We start from the raw sequence: 6,607 nt of genomic DNA, 5'->3' as shown, positions 1-6,607 counted from the left end.
TTTTACACGTACAGATTCTTATGACTATAGTAGGGGTGAGTGGGCGAAGCGTGGAAGCTGTATATAAGAAAGTAATATCATCATCATTATATCGTATGAATCTGAAGATTGTATTGTTGGTATTGGTTTCCCTGATATTTTTCTAGTTAGAATTCCATCTAGAAAGAAATAGGGTACTTAAAGAAGGGGCCACATGAAGGTTGCCAACATCCTAAGTGACAGTGATTTTTGTGGAGTCAACTGGATTCGAACTTGAAACACCCAGATCGTCAGTCCATGTTGTTGATCACCTCCCTGTAATATGGTGTTATAAGAGAAGAAAAAAAAACATAGTGTTCTTCATTAAATCCCGGGCAACGTTGGATCTTCCTGCGAGTGTATGTGCATATTAGTGTTGGGACGATTAATATGTTTATTAAATATCAAAACTTTTTGGGGAATAAGAAAAAGGTGTTCTCTATTTTCTGATGCTTAAAAAAAAAAAAAGAATTCTTTTAATTGATTTGTTGCTTCAAACAAAATTTTCCTTCCCTGATACAATAAAATGATTAATATTTATTGATCGTAAACATTTTATTGATTTTAAAGATTTATTGATTTTAAACTACCAGTAAAACTAAAATCTATACATCACTCCCTAAAAGTGTATTTTTGCAGAAATTTTGCAGAAATAATATGTACACATTACATAAGGTAATTCGAAAATTGAATATATATATATATATATATATATATATATATATATATATATATATATATATATATATATATATATATATAATCGAAATCAGAATAAGTAATTGTACCGAAATTGGAAATTTACACTGGAATCATTAATTGCTTTGGAATCAGGATAACTATTAGAGTCGTGCCATCACTAATACTAATCGTATATATATATATATATATATATATATATATATATATATATATAGTGTGTGTTTTTAATTTTTTATTACCGTTTTATCTGTTTGGTTACATATGTTTCAGATGTTGGACCATGTTTACGATCCAACAGCCTCGTCAGACCTTACAGAAGTGGTTGTTAGTATTAGGAAGAAGTGTTTTAGAAGAAATACGAAAGAAAAAAAAAGAGAAAAAAGTGGAGGTTGAGGTAGGAGATAATAAGGGGGGGAGATGGATATTGACAATATTTCAGTTTTGAGGGTTAAGATGCATTAGATTGTATTGTGCGTGTGTGGGTAGCAGATTCTGAAACATCTGAAACATATGTAACTAAACAGATAAAACTGTAATAAAAAAATAAAACACATATTTGCTCTGCAATAGTATTGAGCACTCTCTTCAGGTTTTTAATAATTACCAGTTTTACCAACTATATATATATATATATATATATATATATATACATATATATATATATATAAACTACTTCATTTATTCACATAAAATTAACATACGAAAGTATAGATTTATGCGTAAACTTTAAGTATTTACTTCAAAAGTGCTCAATATGTAGGTAGAGCTAGTTAGTAAGTTATAAAATATATATGACAATTAAGCTACACTGAATATTCCACGTTTCATCCACTCTAGGACTCTTCGATAGAAGATGCGCATATAAAAACGACAAACAACCACAGAATTTGCGCATAAGCCTGAAGAGTCCTAGAGTGGATGAAACGCGGAATATTCAGTGTAGCTTAATTGCCATATATATTTTATAACTTTATATATATATATATATATATATATATATATATATATATATTATATTATAAGCTCTATCTCCTATTTGGTTTTATCGAGCATTTACGTCTGGTTGAGGTTAATTTATAAATATTAATTCTTTAATATTTTAGTTTTAATACTTTAGTTTTACCATCTTGGATCATTTTGGTAAATTTAATTGTAATTTTTATTTATATATATATATATATATATATATATATATATATATATATATATATATATATATATATAGGAATATTTTATTTCAAAAATGTAATTTAAATTTTCATACTTTACACTTCTATAAATAATTTTTTTAAATATCTAAAATATATTCATATCGAAATAAGTAAAAATTTCCACAAATTTTATCACACAATTTTGTCATGAATAATGCATCAAAAAACAGAGCAGCTATCTTCAGTTGAATTACGAAACCGAAATCGAAGTTTATTATGTATTTTATAGTTACATGATAGCACAAGAAGTGTTAAAACTAAATAATTTTTTGAAATAAATTATTTATATATGGTTTCGTATTTCGTTTCAGCTTTAGTGCGTTCTGTTCCATATTTTAGCTAAACTGAGTACACTTCCGGCATCTTAACTTTTTGTGCTGAAGTTTTGGATTCAACCCTTACTTCTCTAATCTCGGCATGAACGGATAGTTTACTCTAGGTTTGCGCCGTATAGTTCACGAGAAAAAAAAAAAAAAGAATAAAAAAAGACCAATGTTCGACAAATAACTGTTAACAAAGACAAGAAAATGTACTTGTCTTTGTTTACAATATAATTAAATTAATATTATTACTATGTATGACAACAAAATTTGCTGATAAATCGGCATTTGAAAACTTGTTTATCAGACGATTATTAAAGCCTGATTAATCGGTAATTCGCCAAATTGATTATCGATGCATCCCTATTTACAATAGTGCATGATCACCGCCTTCTTCTTATTTACTGTCTCCTTGGGAGGATAGAATTCGGTATAAGGTTGTTTATTTTTATGTGGGAAGAATATATCTTCTCTAAAAGGGCGCACTGGCAACACCGGACCAGTGTGACACATGTGACCAAGGGCCAGCATATGCAGTCCCGAATACATGTCTGAATGCGACAAAAAAAAAAAAAAAAAGACACGAAACAACTTGCTATTTGTACCTACAACCCCCAATCTATAATCGAACTCAACCAAGATCTAATGTTATGCTTGTTGAACTTGGACGCATGAAATGGGATATCATTGGCTTGTCGCCAACTGAAGTTAAGGAGTCGTCCATTGAAACACTCCCATCTAACCGTTGCCTTTTCAATTCTGGGAATAAGACTTCTCGCTATTAAATATTAAAAAATATTTGTAAACATGTAAAAAGTTTATTATTTGTATTATCTATAAATATAAAAGCGAAAATGTATGTTTGTATGTGTGTTCGCTTTTTCTGTATGTCTAAAAAAGGCCTTTTTCAGAGAAGCGGTCGGTCGCCTAACAACTTTTTAAAACTTTTTATATCACATATAAATCGTAATATCTCACAGTTAACAACGAAGCTCGCCTGTCTATTTAATTTGCTCGATTTCGCGAAGATAAATATTCAAAATTTGTCGCTCGCCGCATGTGGGTTAGTCCTTTTCCTATAACATCTTGGGGAAATAAAAAATCCCGCAGTCAAACTTGACCTCATTAAGTCAGTAAAACGGGTACCTGCCAAATCCAAGTAATTAAATAAATTCAAACGTGTTTCCGTTAGCATCTCGCGGTTGGCCAATCGTTAACGTCGCACGTTTTTTTTTTTTTCACACTTTAATTTACAATTTTGCCTCAACGGTTCGGGTTCGATCCTCATACTTACCTACCAAAACATTTTTTTAACCCCCCACCCCCGGAGTTTCCACACACACCTACAAACACCCGGTCAACGCCGGGTACCCCTCGCCAGTCTCATGATAAAACAAGAAGTGTTCTATATGTTTTCGTATTTCGTTTCATGCTTAGTGACTCCTGTACCATATTTTAGCTAAATCGGATCTATTTCCAGTGTCTTAACTTTGTGTACTGAATGTTTATACTTTCTTCTATAATCTCGGCATGAACGGGCAGTTTACTCAAGAATTGTGCAGTATAGTTCACAAAAGAAAAAGGATAAAAAAGAACAATGTTCATCAAATAACTCTTACCAAAGACAAGAAAATTTACTTGACTGCGTTTACAATATAATTAAATTAATATTAGTGCCATTTATAACAACAAAATTTGCTGATAAATGGATTTGTCTGACAAAAGTAAAGTCTTATTTAGATTGTATCTGATATCTTAACTCTTCCAAAATTAACTTTTGTAGACCCCCTCCGCCCAAAACATGTTCTAACGCTAATTCCACGAGCAAAGTGCTTTTTCCTAGAACTGCTTACCCGTGGACCGCTGTACAGTGGGTCTGCTTTCCAACCGACTACAACATGCATAGTAATGCAAGCATGTTGAACCATCCCTTTAAATAATCAAATTCTACCTAAATTTCCACCATTACTGATCATCAAGTTGTTTTCTTACTGACCACCTTACATGTAATCTTTATCCTCGAATAGCTTCCAGGCCTTGATAAGTGTCGATTCCCTTGTAAAAGAAAAAAATCCTTAGTTTAATTGACCGAGGTGTATCGCAGTTCAAATAATAACAAGGCCGATAGCCATTAGTCGTGTGCTCTCGTGTAATGGATGAATGGCTGAATGTAGGATTGACATGAAATTCTTAAAGATAAACTAAAATGACCAAAAAAATGGGCTGAAATGACTTAAATAAATAAAAAGTAAATGACTTAGAATGACTTTAATGAACTTAAGGATGAATTAAATGACCTTAAGAATGGCTTGAATGCTTAAAAAATAACTGGAATCCTTCAAAAACAACTTGAATGATCTGGAGAATGACTTGAATGGCTTTGAGACTCACTGGTTGTAAAGTGGGTGATCATTTTACATTAAATTAATACAGAAAAGTGATCCCCCACTTTATATCACAAAAATTTAGGGAATTTGAAACGTTATTTTCGTATTCAGGAACCCCGAAAACCAATAAATAGTGGTATAATAAAAATAAAAAGAAATAAAAAGTACATGTTTATGGACCGACCGATCGACCGACTGAGTGACTTATAGAGTTGCTTGCACACTACTAAAAAAACTATTCTGTGGTATGCATTTTAAAAAAACTATTCTGTGGTATGCATTTTAAAAAACTATTCTCCGTCGGTCGGTCCATCTGTAACACATTTACTTATTAGTTACAAACAAGTGCAGCATCGGTTAAGAACAGATACTACACTTTGATCTTAGCCATGTGGCCAAGGAAAAGTTACATTTTGGACAAGTTTCAGAAAAGTCTAACGGATAGGTAAAAATTTATGGGGCAAAAAGTGTCATTATTTGCAATTTTGATACATTTTTGACCCCTTATGAGCCCCTTGGAATGCTGAATACCAGTGACAATGGACAAACTATGCAGTTGTACACCGTAACACATATATATTTGAATTCAGCACCATGAGAGAGCACTATATATATATATATATATATATATATATATATATATATATATATATATATATATATATATATAAGTTTTTTATTGAGAAATATGAAAAAAAGGCATTTTTGCACTAAAAGTTCCCGGGGGACGCACATCAGAATTTTGCTAGGGTCACCCATACTGAATTTATATTAAGAACAATGCCCAGCGCATTTTGGACAAGTTTCAGAAAAATGTAATGGATAGGTCAAAATTTATGGGCCAAAAAGTGTCATTTTTTTCAATTTTCGTACATTTTTGACCCCTTATGAGCCACTTGGAATGCCGAATACCAGTGACAATGAACAAACAGTGCAGTTTCACAACTAAGCACATGTATTTTTACATTCAGCAACATGGAAAATCACTATATAGACATATCAAGTTTTTGTTGAGAAATATGAAAAATGCGCCAGAAGAAAGGGCGTTTTCAGCACAAAAAATCCCCGGGGGACGCAAACCAGACTTTTCCTAGGGTCACCCATACTGAATTTATATTAAGAACAATGGCCTCCACATTTTGGGCAAGTTTCAGAAAAATCTAATGGATGGATCAAATGTTACGGGACAAAAAGTGTCATTTTTGGCCATTTTTGACACTTTTGAGCCCCTGCGGGCAAAACAGGAATTTTCGCAAAAAAAAAAAAAAAAAAAAATTTTTACTATGCACATTTATATATTAAAATATAATTTGTGACAAAATTTCAGGAAAAACTAATGGACGGTTATCCGTCAATCATCCGGACTAACAGACAGACAGACTCATTGAAAACATAGGTCCCTCTCTGATAAATCGGGGGACAAAAATATTACTCCATACCCCTTGCTTAAAAAAACAAAATAAAATGTCAATGTGTTACAGACCGACCGATGGAATGACTTGAATGCGACTAAAAATGCATTATCGATTGGCAAGGAAAAGTTACAAATGTAAGTGCAGCATCTGTTAAGAACAGATACTACACTTTGATCTTAGCTATGTGGCCAAGGAAAAGTTACAAACATGTAGTAAGAACAGATACTACACTTTGATCTTGGCCAAAAGGCCAAGAAAAAGGGGTATTTATTTACCCCCCCCACCGAGAAAATTAGGCACCAGGCCGATTTTTAATGTGAGGAGTGAAGGGGAAATGGGTACCAGCTCCCCGGAGAGTAGGGGAGCTTGATAGTGACAATTGGTATGAAGGGTTGCCCCTACATTGACCAAGGTCTTATATGTGGGGTTACCCCCACATATGGTCTTTGCTTGCAGTGCCTGCCGGAACAGGTACTACACTTTAGTCTTGGCCAAAAGGTCAAGAAAAGCTTAAAAAGCTAAGAACAGCATCTATTAACAACAGACATTTGATC

At 32.6% G+C, this 6,607-nt stretch overlaps 1 pseudogene; it reads right to left on the bottom strand.

The window, feature by feature from the left end:
* Positions 1 to 6,174: 6,174 nt before the first annotated feature.
* Positions 6,175 to 6,315, bottom strand: LOC145254976 (U2 spliceosomal RNA; annotated as a pseudogene).
* Positions 6,316 to 6,607: the final 292 nt, after the last annotated feature.

Source organism: Euprymna scolopes, chromosome 30 (genome assembly GCF_053919585.1).
Source record: "Euprymna scolopes isolate OS-2025 chromosome 30, ASM5391958v1, whole genome shotgun sequence".
Taxonomy (NCBI): domain Eukaryota; kingdom Metazoa; phylum Mollusca; class Cephalopoda; order Sepiida; family Sepiolidae; genus Euprymna; species Euprymna scolopes.
This window is presented reverse-complemented; position numbering and strand designations above follow the sequence as displayed.